Below are 14,701 nucleotides of genomic sequence, written 5' to 3'. Positions count from 1 at the left end.
GATGAAAAGAAGGGAGAACACGCTTGATCTGTTGTTTTCTCCCAAGATGCAGGCCAAATTTTTGTTTTGTTTTGTTTTGTTTTAACCAAAATTCGATCTCGTTGCTGTCTGCAGGGTGTCAGTGACTCCTGGAGACGAATCCTCCTCCCACCCTTGTGTGCTGAGGCAGGAAGATGCGCCACATTTTCCTGAAGCGGTCCCCAAATTCACCCACACACACACCCCAAAACCTGATTTGGTGTTTAAACCCGGCGTGGTGTTTAACACTTCCGAGGGCTGGTTTTGGCAGAGCCTTCATTGTAATACTGTAACATCGCTGCAGGCAATTTTCTTTGATTTAATTAGAGGAACCGTGGTATGTTTTTTTTTTTTTCCTTTTTTGCAAAAAGGCTTTATTATGTAGAAATGAAATATGTATAAATTTAATTTTTAATCTTGTCACTACAGTGTGGGAAGGAGCAAGCTGATTCTTTTAATTTACCCTCTTTGTTTAAGGAAAAAAATTAAATTAATCTCATCACAAATGTTTATGAGTAATTGATTTGGTTTTTGCACTCTAGTCAGAAGTGAGAGAGTTGACTGCTGGACCCATCCTCCATCTAAAACCTGATACGACTGACTTTCCGCGGATAAATACTTACTTGGGGTCAGCTCTGTTCCCTATTCTCAGGGGACAGTGGCCGTACGGGGGCGAGGGACAGAACCAGCCCTCACGGCCCTTCAGTTGGGAGACTTTGTGGCCGAGCAGAAGGCATGGCACCGGAGCAGGTCCTCGTTGGAACACGAGGGTCATGCTGCCTGGCCTTGGTGACTGGGGCACTCCCTCGGCAACCCTGTCCGCACGTCTCACCAATGGATCTTCCCTGCTCACAGCTGAGTCTGGCGTCACCCGTGATTACAGGCGTGCAAAGGTTTTCTTTCTGAAGGGCTAGGGCCAAAAACAAACTACTAGAGAATTTCTGCAGAATCCTGGCTTCCAGCTCCAGTGATTCCATTCGGCAGGTCAGGGGTGGGGTCCAGGTGTTTTCCTGCAGGTTATTGGATATCCGGAGCGAACAGCAGAGTTGCTCATAACCTGCGCATCTCAGCTTTCCGTTTGTAGCACACCGTGCTACTGTCCATGCCTTCGTATTCTGTTTAACTGGATATATAATCATTATACCGCATGGTGTCATTTTATTATTATTTATATAATTATGACAGATAATTACATCATAATAATATCACTAATTACATATAAAACACTTTTTAATATTATATATAATTATAGCATATATATATATGTTCTATAATAGAGAAGGTATAACATACAGAGAAAGAAAATGAATCACATTGGTTCAATTTTTGTATGAATTCTAAATTTTCGTTGGTTTGATAAAATAATTTTCAAGCTTTTTGACAAAAATAGTTGTCTATTTAGACCTGGGTTTCTCACAGGTGGCTATGTGAGCATTCGGGGCTGGATGTTTTTCGGCCGTGGGCCATCCTGCTCACGGCAGGGTGCGTTACAGCATCCTTGGCTTCCACCCACTGCATGCCTCCTGAGTCGTGACAACCAGAATTGGCCATAGACATTGCAGAATGCACCCGGGGGAGCAAAGTCATCCCCAGCTGAGAACCACTGAGTCCTTCCAAATCCCAGGATGCTCCTGAATAAATGTCAAACCAAGAGGTCATGAACTTCATTTGGTCTTTATCGAGCAAGGAACGGTGGATTGGAGATGGGTTTCGGAGCCTGGACTTGGTGGCAGCGGGTAGCATAGCACTGAGTTGTTGCACGTGGCACCAAGACCTTTTAGGCACTAAACCGTTCACAGTTCCTTTTGATAAACAGCAGCTGCATCTGATGATTCGGGGAGTGGGACCTGCTTCCTTTCCCCATGCGGGCTGGGTACCAGGAGCGGTGTCAGAGCAGAAGTGTGTCTTAGGCTCACCCTGAACCTAGCAAATGTGTGTGAGCACGGAGGCCAGGAGGACACGTGACCGTGGCATCTGAGAGGTCGGTGAAGCTGCATGCAGGAGGTGCCGTATGTTCTGGTGGTGGCATTGGCCAACTCCAGGCCGCTTGGTGGCAGGTTCCCCAGTAACCCGGGGATCAGGACCGAAAGATCTCTAAGCCTAGAAGTCTGCAGGATGGCTGCCAGGGTGAGCCCACGCCAAGTTCGTAGACGTAGTTTGTGCCTGCCATCGGTGCCTGGACGATCTTTCTAGAAGCCGTATTTTTGAACCCCTTCCCTTCTGATGAAAACGGTTCTTCTTTAGGAGGACTAGCATACATTGCAGAGCCAACTTCCATGACCACACGTGACCTTTGTGAGCCCTAACTGCCCCTGGACTGAGAAATAAAGGAGCTTCCTCTCAGATGTGTCTCACTGTTTACATAAAGGTGTTTTCAGTAAATGCCAGACAATCTGATTTGGGGGGGTAAAGGGATAAAGAGCACCTGGGGACGCCTGTTTCCAGAAACTGAGTTATTTTAAGCCCCTTTACATGATCAGCCAAGGACACTCTGGGATTTCAAATGACTTAACCAGTGTGGATGAGACTTAATAAATGGCCAGATGAGCACTGGGTGCCCAGCCACTGGGCACCCTGACCTGGTCCCCACACTCACGTCCAACCGTCGTGACTGCCCTTTGGAGCCAACGGGGTGGTTGGGACAGTCACAGGCATGTAGAAGGGGCGTATTAGCAGCGTCCGTTTGACGGCCTCATCACCCACGTGTGGAAGTTTCCTTGTCCTTCTCATGTAAAGGGCTCCCATGTCGGCGTCCGCTTTGAACTATGACGCTTACCATCTCCAGACGTGGTCGGGTGGTCACACACATGGTATTCCCCATCTAACGCCTTGTCATTTGCCACCCTCTGGAAGAAATATTTTTATGGGATTTTGCTGTATTTGGCTAAATATCGAGTTTATTAAAATGTACCATGTTTTCCTGACGGCCTGGTCAGTTGGTGGAGCTGAATGGGCATATTTAACCAAATCGAAAACTTGCATTATTAACCTCATAGTTTAGAAGGTGGCTTCTCACACATGGGAAGCAGAAATCGAACGGCACTGGGTGAGGAGTCCCTCATGGGTCTGACAAAGCCACACCATCATGATGCTTTTCTTCTTTCTGTGGACGTCTGGAAGAAGTAAACTGCATTTCAGAGGTTTTTTGTTTTTTTGTTTTTTTTTTAACTTTCTCTACTTGTAATTGAATTAAACTGTTTCTTGGTTTTGCCTGCGGAGTTCCAAGTGCCAACCAAAACATCTTCCAGCAGTACATTTTACGAGCATACGTGGGGTTTACAGTTAACCACGTTCATGTATCCAGATCTGCTCAAAGATTCTTCTCTCATCCTGAAACTCAAGACACCCATCAAAGGCGAGAATGACGGGGACCATGTAATCCGCGGTTGTCTTCTGCACCCCCCGCCGCTGTCTGGGGTGAGGGGGCGGGGCCAACAGTGATGAGCTGCTGTTGTCACCAGGGATGTGGCCACTGAGCCAGAAAGCAGTGGCGGGAGGAGGGACGTCACCCCTTCTCGAAGGAGGGGCTCAGGTAGACGCTGAAGCGGAGCAGCCGTGGAAAGGGGGAAGCAGAGGGCAGCGAGCAGCAGGAGGGGCAGTCCAGTCCTGCGTCTGCCAGCGAGTTACTGTGTGACCTTTGCAAGTCGACTCACCTCGGTGTCCTCAGTTCACAAAATGCCTTTGTTTGGACACCCAGACCAGCCCATGTGTAAGAGCACGGACCGTGGGCTCATGAACTCAGACTTTTGTCCTTACAAACCTTCAGCCTTGACCCTACTCTGTAACCTTGACCCAGGTTTCTGCATTTGTAAGATGGAAGTTAGAATTCCCACCTTAGTAGGTTGATATGAGAACAAAAAATGTTTAAATGCAAGTCTTAACCCCCAAGCCTTGCTCTGTGTATAGTCCAGAAGATTCTTGAAAGATTGTTCTGCGGCGTAAATGAGCTTGAACTGAATTACTGTAAATCGTCACCCACTCTGCGATGCCATCGCCTGATGGCCGTTGGAAGCTCACTGTTGTTCGGAAGGCGGGTCCATCATTTTAGTGTAGGCGAGAACGGTGACAGTTTGAAAATGCAGCGTCCTCAGACCTGCACGCGGGGATGGACGCGGGAGGCTGGGCGGCTGGATCTGTTCTCGTAGGTGCGAACGGTCTGCAGACCATCTTCGGGAAGCATGCTTCCAGAATGAAATGCTCAGAGGCGCTGCAGCGAGCCCGAAGCTGCACGGGCTCGCCTCACGGTCCCCTCATCTCTGCTCTGTCGCATCCTCCAGAGACACACGTTTCCTTCCCCGCTCGGCTTCCTCTTCGTTCTCGGGACCCTTCCGTGTCTGCCATACTTGTTGATTCGGTACCTGCCCGAAAACCCTTCCTCCCTAAACCTGCCTGGACTGTCCCCTCATCACTTTAAATAGTTACCGGACACGATTGTATCTCGGAAGCTTCCCTACCATAAAGTCACCCCTCTATTCAGCTTTCTCCCTCACCTTGGACGTTTTTCTGTAGTGATGTGAATTCCACAGCACCAGAGTCACCTATCAGGGTGAACGTGTTCTGTTTTGATTCTGTTTTGTAATCCACCTGGCTTTGGCACTTGTTAGATTAAACTAAACATTCTTGTTTACTTTACACACCAGGGACTTCGTGGATGGGAACAGCTTTGAAAGGCTAGCCTGGGAACTTAGCTGTCACTCACAATGTGGTTCCCTGGGGGAAAAGACAAAAATGCATTCTGAGTCTCAACTCATCACACCAGGTAAGGCAGAAACACATCTCCCCTTTTCCTCTGACCCCAGGACTAGGCGCTCCTCCCCACCCCCCAGCTTCCACATCACTGATGGCAGAGAGAAATGGTACTCTGGTCCCCACAGCTATGCAGGGCACAGAAGAGATAGAGGGACAGGGACAGAGGGAGAGACGGAGGCAGAGAAAGGGAGCGAGAAAGTAACCGTGGAAAGATGTGACCTTCCTGGTCCACTCAGCATTTCTATTCCTGATCTGGAAGAACCCATTCCATGAAGTCGCCCAGGTTTCTAAGCGGATGATGTTGAAGCAAAAGTGACCCAGGGTGCGGTGGGAATGAGCACACAGGGCTACCCGAGTGCCTGCTGAGTCCGCGTCACTGGCCTGGACGCTTTACATGTCACATTATATTTAAGCCTCAAGATGCCTTTAGAGGTAGGCATTCCGACCCTCACTTCACAGGAGAGGAAAGTGAGCCTCTGTGAGGGATACAGGAACCTGTTTCAATGTCACCCACCTCCGCGTGGAGTCTGACCTTGAAACTCTGTCCTACTCTCCTCAAGTCCATGGCCTTTGCTCTAATTTAGAGAGCAGACGCTCAGGAACTGGCAGAGTAAGGATCATAGTGTCCGACAATGGGATGATATGACGTCTGTAAGAATAGAGCTAGAAATTATTTACTCAAAAGGAACGATGCCTGTGATTTTTATTTTTGCTTTTTGGAAAGGAAGTGATGCTTTTGATGGACCAAAAAAAAAAAAAAAGACAGGTTATAAAATGATATATTCTCTAAAATGCATGTGCACATTTAAAAGCATGTGTATCAAAAGCTTCATAATGGTATGACATTCTAATCGCACTATCAAAATCTTGGTAGTGGAATTATGGGTGATTTTCACCTTCTCGGGGCTAGTATTTCATACGATGTTATAAGGCATATGCATTCTTTTGCAGGAAAAAAAAGCACACACAATTATTTAGAAAGCAGTGGTGCTGACAACAATAACAAGAACGTCATTCTCCCGGTTAAAATTTCAATCCCGGCCCCCACGACTGGCGTCTCCATCTGCAGTTCTAGGACCAGTGTCGGCACCAGAAACGCTGCTACCACCCAAACCGGCGTCACCTCTACCTGCAGCAGTGGCAGCCACAGCAAGGACACTGCCGCCATACGAGCTGCCACCAGCGTGATGCCGTCGACTGCCCCGCGGTCCGCCAGTCGCCATACTGGAACCCTGGCAGCAGAGGCTGGAAAACACAGCCAGTGCCCTTCAGGGGTTCTGACGATGTCGGGGAGGATGGCTGACGTGCGATAACAGATGACCTCTGTCATCTCGGCTTCCCCAGGGATTAGGATGGTCCTTGGCATTAGTAGGTGCTCAGTAAATGTTTGTTGCAGGAAAAAAAAATGAGGAAAACAGCATGTGTTAACCATAAGAGTTGCTGAGTTTCAAACTATGACTTCAGCACCGCAAGCTGTGCAGATAGATGGACTTAATTTGTAATGATATGGGGACGCCATTTTCTTTTCATTAAAGTCTGCATCTGGTGCCTTTGTAGCCTGAATTAAACACCATTTGTCATGCTATGGTCTTAGAAGGGCCCCTGGACGCTGGTCCCATTAAACAAACTCTGCCTCCCACATGTCTCTCTGCTAATGTGAGGGGCAGTTAAAGCTAGATAAGGGCTTCGAATGGGTCCGCTCGAACCTCTCAGTTTATTTCTGAAGAAACTGAGGCCGAGAGGGTACACATGACTTGCGCGTAGTCACACGAGATCACCCTATTCCTGTCTGTTCGTAGGTTATTTCTCCCATACTGAGTGGGGAATGCCAGACCAGCCTTTCCACAGGGAGACCAAGACGAGAGCGGACGGTCTTTTCTTTCTGCGGGAGGCACAGGGCGAGCCTGACCTGCGTGGTCTCGTCGGTGCTCGCAAGTCAGAGGAGGGGCACACAGACAGGGAACGTGGGGTACAGGGCGGTGAAGCTCTCCAGCCGGGGCGCAGGGCCGGAGTTCAACTCAGGAACCTCGGGCTCCCAAAGCCACTCTCCCTCCATCTCACTGCGTTGAGTCATCAGCGAGTTATCTTTCCAAAAGATGGGGCTGTGATGACGGCCTGTTACCTGAACATCCCAAGGGGTCCCATCGGCGACAGAAGAAAACCCCAACTTACAGGTGACATCGAAGGTCATCGCAGTCAGCTCCCGGTCACCTTTCCCCTCTTGGCTCTTTCCACTCCAGGCTTACATGGCACAGGTGCGCTGGGCTTGCACTCAGCTCTCTCGGACCCCAGGGCCAGTGCACACACTGGTCGCTCTCCCCGTGCTCAGAGTATCCTTCCTGTCTTCCCAATCCCTCTAGAGGTTTCACCTTCCTTTCTTTATCAGACCTGCAGTGGGCCTCTGCCCTGACACCCCTTTCCTTCCTCAGCATAAACATATCACCTCCATCTCCGCTCAGAAAGCCTGGTTTGTACCTACAGCGCTAGACTTCCCCAGCTGAACCCCAGCTATCGTTCTGAGGGTCTGCTCCTCATGGGACTGCAGGTCCGAGAAGACAGGGCCGTGCAATGTGCACCCACAGAACCTACAAAGCCCTTAGCCCGAGTCCTTGTTACCACATCGCCTCACACGGGCCAGCTTCGTCGACTAAACGTTTGGTCGATTGCATCTTTACAGCGTTTTTGTCGTTTACTTTTGGTAAAATCATAATTAGCATTTACATCTGGAAACCATTTACACTTGATAAAACTGCTTTTCTTGGAGGCTTTCTGGAGTAGCTAGGACAGACTTATTACTCCACTTCGCAGATAAGAGAAGGGCTCGAGGGATCACCCCCTTCCTCGAGGCAAGGTCACACGAGAACAAGGGGACGCCGTGGACCCTGAGTTGTACATGGACTTGGACTCTCTTTCCAGAAACGCTGAGCTGCTGGAAGACGTGTCCCCCCCGCCACACACTTTTTTTTCTGAGAGATGACAAATTATATTCACTATTGTCCTAAAGCGGTTTTCATTTCTGATTACTTAATTTGCCCAGCGTTTGCCTTAAATGGTTTTCCACGGCAGGCTGTAGATGTTTGCGGTTGACTTTTTGACATTGTAACACTTTAGTACAAAGGAAGCTACAGAAAGCAACAATGAAAACATTCACTAAGTATGTTTATAATCAAATATATTCCTCAGTAATTTAATTTGGAGGAAGCGAGAGCTCAGCATTACAAACAGAGGTCTTGTTAATAATTCATAAGTCCCGAAATGGTTTGAGACTCAGGCCATTGTTGGTTGCTTGGCTCAGAACCACCTCTGCCCACTGAGGACTGGGTATTCAGGGAACGTGGGCCCTCCGAGGCTGTGAGTTGGTGGACTTTGAACAGTGTCCTTAGGAGGCTCAGATTCTGAGGAGTCAAACTTCGGGATGAGGCCAGGGGTTGGGTGGGGTTAGGGTAGAATGAAAGGGCCTGGGTCGCCATCCCGCCCTTAACCCACCAGATCTGAGAGGTGGGCCGCCCCGCCATGGCGGTGGCCTCAGTAGCCCGTGTCCCTTATTTAAGGTTTTTGTCTTGCCGTTGGCTTTTGTTATTGAAATATGGAAAACAACAGATGAGTCCAGAAGAAGTGAAAATAAGCGACACATGCTCCATGCTGCATAACTTACGACAGCGACGCCTCAGCCCAGAAACACACACTGAGCTTCCGAGTGTGCAAGGGGCCTTCGCATTCATCTTTTCTCTGGCGTATCGCAGTCGCCATGAGACTCCGGTGAGGGTCCGGAGTGGCTGTGGCCTGATCACGTCCCTGCCCGAATCTGGGGTGGAGACGAGATGACAACCCGTGAGCTCCCTCGTGCCGGCTCGAGTCCACGGAAACGAGGTGTGAGTCGTCTCGCGTTTGTATACGTCCCAGATTGTTTCATGGTCTGAAAAATGGGACAAAGAGTCTTGGTGAGTTTCTTTGGAACTTAGTCATTTAAGGAATGATAGTGAGTTTAGAGGGAAACAGACAAAGGGTGAGAACAGGTAGTTTAAAGAGAAGGGAATACAAATGGCTTTGGGGCATGTGAAAATATGCACACTTTACTCGTGATGAAGAAATGCAAATTGTGACTATAACGAGATATTAGTTTTCACCTATCAGATTGGCAAGATCAAAGAGTCTAATAAAACAGCGAGTGGGCAGAGCACGGGGAGCTGGGCACAGCGTTTCATTGCCGTTAGGAATGCAAACCATCCAAGGGGTGCTGGCGGGGTACCATCTGGATAAATATTCTCAGACACTTTGATACGGTGTTTTTATGGCAAAGTGTGTGGAAAAAAAGGTATAAAGATACTTGCTTCGACACTTCGTGAAGAATCAAAATATGGTAAATGCCCTAATTATTCATTTATGAAAAAGCATTTAAACAGTTACACACACATGCACACACACACTAGAATAGTAGACAAGAATGAAGAAATGAAGTATTTCATTTCTTTACTCTTTGTATGTATTTAATATATGAAAAAACTCTTCAAGCACACACATATACATCTACACACATGTACACACATCAAGTATGTGTATATACGTATACACTTGATTTCTTCATATGTAAATACATATGTGAATGTGTGTGTGTGCATATACACACATGTATGTTCACACAAGGACACATGACACTGATATGGAAAGCTCCACCTATTGACAAGTGAATTAAAAATCGGTTCAGGCATGCACATGTGTGTTAGATTTCCATCTGCATAAGAACAGTTCACGCAAGCCATGCACACACCATGCACACACCCCCGATTTCCGAACATCTCCAAAGAACTAGAGAACTCAAGAACAGTGGGGAGAGATGCACACACTTTTGTGGCATGTATGTCTCTCAAGTGCAATTATCTATTGAAAATTAATATTTAAAAATATTATGGGCTCCCGATGAAAAGGAAATGTAACGTGTTGTGGCAGTAACTGCTGGTACTTATGTGACAAATGAGCATCCCTTGAACCCCTCACTTTTTGCTTTGTTCCTGTTTCCCTGTGTGCTTCAGAGAAGGCAGAATTTAGGGGGCTGGACGTCTCAGAATCCTTGGGGCTGGACATCCGCCCTCCCATTGCACCGTCTTCTCTGTATCTTCTTGTCCTTCCTAGAACTGTGGCAGCACCATGCTGAGCATGGTGGGGTGTGCAGATATTACTGAACCCCCAAATCCAGCAGCCCAGAAGCCACCCTGCCCCTTAATTTGTCTACAGAACTCACACGTGGTCTCCCCGTTTAAGCCTTGGTGGTCAAGGTTTCAGCTCCGATGAGAAGCGTCCTGTTTTAAACACAGCTCATGCAGCTTAATTGCCATCGCCGCCTTTGACGTGCGGATCCTTGGTTCAGCGTTTTGGACAGGCAGCCTTGTTCTTTTATGCTTAAACATCCCTGGGGACAGAGGACTCCCTTACTTCAGCGGCAGTCTGGATCTCTCTTAAAAGTTCGATCCGTTAGAATGTTCTTTCTTCCAACAAGGTGAGAACATCCTGCGTGATTTTTCTTTCCAAGGGTCCCAGGTATTCATCGCTCACTGGTCAGTCCGTGTGTTCTACATTCGTTCACCTATCCATCCTTCCATGCAAAACTAACAACCGAGGGCCCCGAATGAGTCACAGATTTGGGGAAAACACATGCCAGGTCCCCCCATTACAGCACTTCAGCTATTTAAAGATAATTCCTCCCACCCTTCCGCAAAGTCAATATCTTCTTTTCAAGTTGACTTTTATATTCTTGATTTTTTTTCTTTACATGCCCTGGTTTTTCATGCTGTCTGCATCTCCGTCTCTCCTCCCAGAGGAATCTCTCCTGCACATCCTCTGTGAAGCTCAATGTTCGAAATTAAACACGAAATGCCAAGTGTGGCCTGACTGGCACAGACGAGAGCAAAGTTGTCATCTCCCTACTCGAGACGTTAAAACTGTTAACATGGGCCCAGAGCACGGGGCCCTGAGGAAGATCCTACTACCGTGCAGTTTGAGTGTGAACTCAGGTGTCCAGTCACGCTGCTGACTCCAGTACCTAAGTCTTATCTCCCATGTCGTCCCAGTGCAGCTGGGCCCTAGGACCCAAGAGTGGAACCTAACTTGACTCGGATCCGCTTTCAACCTCTCCACTTTAAACTGTCTTCCACCCCCATTCCTTGGCCCCGTCCCCAGTCCCGTTTCACCCACAGCCCCTCGCCACCCCTTCCCCACTTACAAAGCAGATGTTTCCTGGCTGAGCCTTGACTGCGATACATACATATATTTTTTTACACTGTGTCACTAATGGTACCAGCAGGGCGCCTCTTTCAATAAGATGCTGATTGGTCGAAAATGGCTTCCAGTAACTCAGCCTTTGTTTTGTAAAAACATTATTGCAACATTGTATAACACTTTAGAAATGTTTCAAATTTAGGCTGGCTGGTGATTTAGCAGACTAGGGGGCTAGCATATGGAGTCTGCTATGCTTAAGAGGCTGTGGTTTTGTTCCTGGCACCACCAGGCAAGTCAGGATTAGCAGTCAAGAGGACCTTCTCATATTTGAGCTGGCCACAACACCAGGTATGGGTACCTCTCTTGGACCAGGAGCCAAAGTCTTGTGGGCATATGGGGGAGATAAAGTTTGGGTATCTTAAGGCAAGCAGTTTCTGATAAGCTTGGTCTATCTATCTATATCTATCTATCTATCTATCTATCTATCTATCTATCTATCTATCTATCTATCATCTATCTATTTCATTCATTCATTCATTCAAAATTTACTTAGTATCTACAATATGCCAGATACAGATATGTTTAGGATACATTAGACCCAAATCCTGTCCTCAAAGCCTTTGTAGTCTAATCAAGGATACAGGAAAGGAAATACAAATTGCAGATCAGCTTAAGAATTACAAGGTGTGGGCATTTGGAGGCACCCGGAAATAAAGAATTGGAAGATACTAGTTGATGTGAGTTTAGGACCGTTTTCTAAATATATTTGTCTAACGATTAAATTAGTTCTTACTAAGAATCATAGGAAGTAGAAGAGAAGAATACTTCCAGCAGAAGGAACTATGTGTGCAGTCAATTGGTGTAACCCAGAAAAGGTCAGTGTGTGGAAGTCAGGACTACCTTTCACCCACTTTGCCTGCGAGCGAGCGAGCTCTGCATTCACGGACCATCTATTTCTCTGAGAAGCGCCAGGACCTAAGCCTTCTGGAGGGACATTCATTTGCTCTATCTGAGCCCCATACAAAGCTGGAGTCATGCACAAAAGCGCCCTTATTACCTCCCTCTGTCTTCTTGACCACCATCGGACTTGGAGAGTTTGTGATAATGACAGATATGGAGCTCGAAAGAGGAGGTCCAGCCTGACTTTGAGCTGTGCTTAGTGTTAGTCCTGAGAGCTTGTGCGAGCCTCAGTTTTCCCATTCGTCAAAGGTGGGTGAACATTCGTACCTGCCTCGCAGGGGTGGTGTCAGGGTCAAGGCACACGTCCCATCGTGTGAAAAGAGATTGCTGTTCTATAAAGCTCTTCACGAATGACAATTATCTTATGATTTCCATTGTATTAACAACAATAATTATTTGATGCTCATAGCTCACTCTGATGCAATTGTTTTCAGATTTTGACAGTTCTGAGTGTCAGGGAGTGATTCTTTACATTGAGTCCCCATACCTGTCTCCCCATGACTTCCTGTCTACCGGTCCTAGGACTTTCTCTTCTGCCAAATAGAACAAATGTAACTGTTCTTCCCATGGCGGCCATCCATAAATCTGAGGGCTGCTCTCCTGCACCCACATTTTCTGTTCTTTCTTCTCAGTCTGTCCTCGGCACCTTTAAGAGCAGATTTTGATATGCTGAAAAGTGACATGATTTCGTTTAAGTCCTCACTGTGGTTAAGTGCTTATCTCATTTTATCCGTCTCTTTGGGAAGTCCTCTCCTATAAAATAAAGGGTCAGAAAGGAAGACAGTGTGCTCTCTGAGCCCCACCTGCACCTGTCAGCCTGCACGATCTGGATTCTCTAGATTGTTCTCTGAAGTTCTTCACAGCTGGACTGGGGTCCCTCGGAAGGGAATCTGGAACCATGCAAAGGAGGGCGAGAAAAGGTTACCGTGTAGGAGCACGAGTCCACGGAGGGGCCATGATTCTCTGTGACCCTGGAGGAGACAAATCAGAGCATCCTGTCTCACCTATTGTCTGAAGATCCAGGTGAAGCTGACGATGGCGTTAGGAGAAAGCATGAGCTTTTGGGAAGCACAGCCCCAGGACGTCTGAAGTGGAAGACTGGACACACAGAGCATCACCTCCACCGAGGGACTCTCCCTGATCACGTGAGGCCCCTTCTTCTCCAAGAGGCATTTGAGATGAGCAGCCTCGTACATATGTATGTATGTACGTATGTATGCATGTATGTATGCATGTACTTATATATGTGTGTATCTTGGTCCTCACAGTCTGCGATCCAAATGGAATGGCCAGGGCAGAGACAGAGAGAGAGGCGAGGGGCTGTGTTCCTCCATAATGCATCCTTGACACTTCATTTTTGCAACAACAACAACAACAACAATTTTATTAGCAGCGTGAGGATTCCCAACGAGTGGGATAGGGGACGGTGCTGTCCTGCTCGGTGACCTTAAGGACTGTTCCTTCCAATCTTGCCACCTGTACTCCATAGCAGTTGGACTGGTGGAGGCTTCCGAAGGGGTCTGCAGGAAAAATAGCATCCAGGCATAGGAGCGTTTTGCTGCACCTCGAAAGGAGGCTGTGCTGGGGATGGGTTCCTGGTGCTCAGAGCTGGAGAAGGAGACAAAATCCCCCCAGGGAGTCATGATGGGGTGGGTAAAAAGGATGAGCTCAGGTCAAAATTTTGAGAAAATGCGAAAGGTGAAAACTAGGAAACCAGAATCATACACTGAGAGGGGCGTCTGCCCCTCAAACTCCTCTCGCGGCTGCTCTGCCATGCACCCCATGCTTGCGAAGGCCCGTTCTCCAACTACTCTTTCCAGAGAGAAAAGAACCCACGGCCATTTTCTGCTACTTCCTTGAATCTCATAAGAATCCAATAAATGCATCTACGGCCACGCCGCCCTGAGCAAGCCCGATCCCGTCTGACCTCGGAAGCTAAGCAGGGTTGGGCCCGGTTAGTACTTGGATGGGAGACCACCTAGGAAGGCCAGGTGCTATAGGCGTAAAAAAGTAAAATTTAAAAAAAAAGAAAAAAGAAAAAAAGAATCCAATAAATGAGTGTCGGATAAATGAATGTAGGAATAAAGTGCCAAGCCCGGAGCCAGACTTAAGCAGAGGGCGAGGAGACTCTCAGATTGGGACGGCCTCCGGAGCCTCTGATGGCCAAGCTGGGTGTACGCGTGGCCGCTGGGCCAGGTGACCTGGGTGTCACCCTACTCGAGGCTGCTCTCCTTAGCAGCGAGACGGGTGAGTCTGGAGGGAGAGACGCAGGCCTTTCTGCTGGAGCCACACGTCTGCTGGAAGTTGAGCAAAGCGACACCCCTAGACCAGAGTGGGAACGACAGAGGAGAGAAGGGCCGGCTTGGAGCTGTGGGGGAGAAGGGCCCACGGCAGCTCAGGCCGATCGCGCCTCTATTTGGATGCCGTGAGTGGGTTTGGCAGGCGGGCTCAGCATCCAGTTCAGAGGACCGCGGCGCAGATTAAGGGAGGCTGGATGCTAATTTGCACATATGGAAACGCTTCTTCTCGCCGTCGAGGGCTCTGTTGTGGACAGATGGAATTAGCAAGAACTTCGGAGTCGTGAAGGCAAACACACATTAAAAAACAAAAAAAAAACAACAAAAAAAAACGAGCCTCTCTCTTCCTTCCTCACTTTCTCGTTCGGCCCCCTCTTTGCCTCTTTCTTCTTTGCACCTTCCCCCCATCCTTCTCCCTCTCTCTTTCTTTTCTCGTGTAGAACCCTCAGACTGCACAAGAGAAA

General features: G+C 48.1%; 1 pseudogene; it reads left to right on the top strand.

The window, feature by feature from the left end:
- The first annotated feature begins 13,824 nt into the window (after nt 1-13,824).
- On the top strand, nt 13,825-13,943 carry LOC120619809 (uncharacterized; annotated as a pseudogene).
- The last annotated feature ends 758 nt before the right edge of the window (nt 13,944-14,701 follow it).

This window comes from Pteropus medius, unplaced genomic scaffold, assembly GCF_902729225.1.
Source record: "Pteropus medius unplaced genomic scaffold, Ma_sr-lr_union100, whole genome shotgun sequence".
Lineage (NCBI taxonomy): Eukaryota > Metazoa > Chordata > Mammalia > Chiroptera > Pteropodidae > Pteropus > Pteropus medius.
This window is presented reverse-complemented; position numbering and strand designations above follow the sequence as displayed.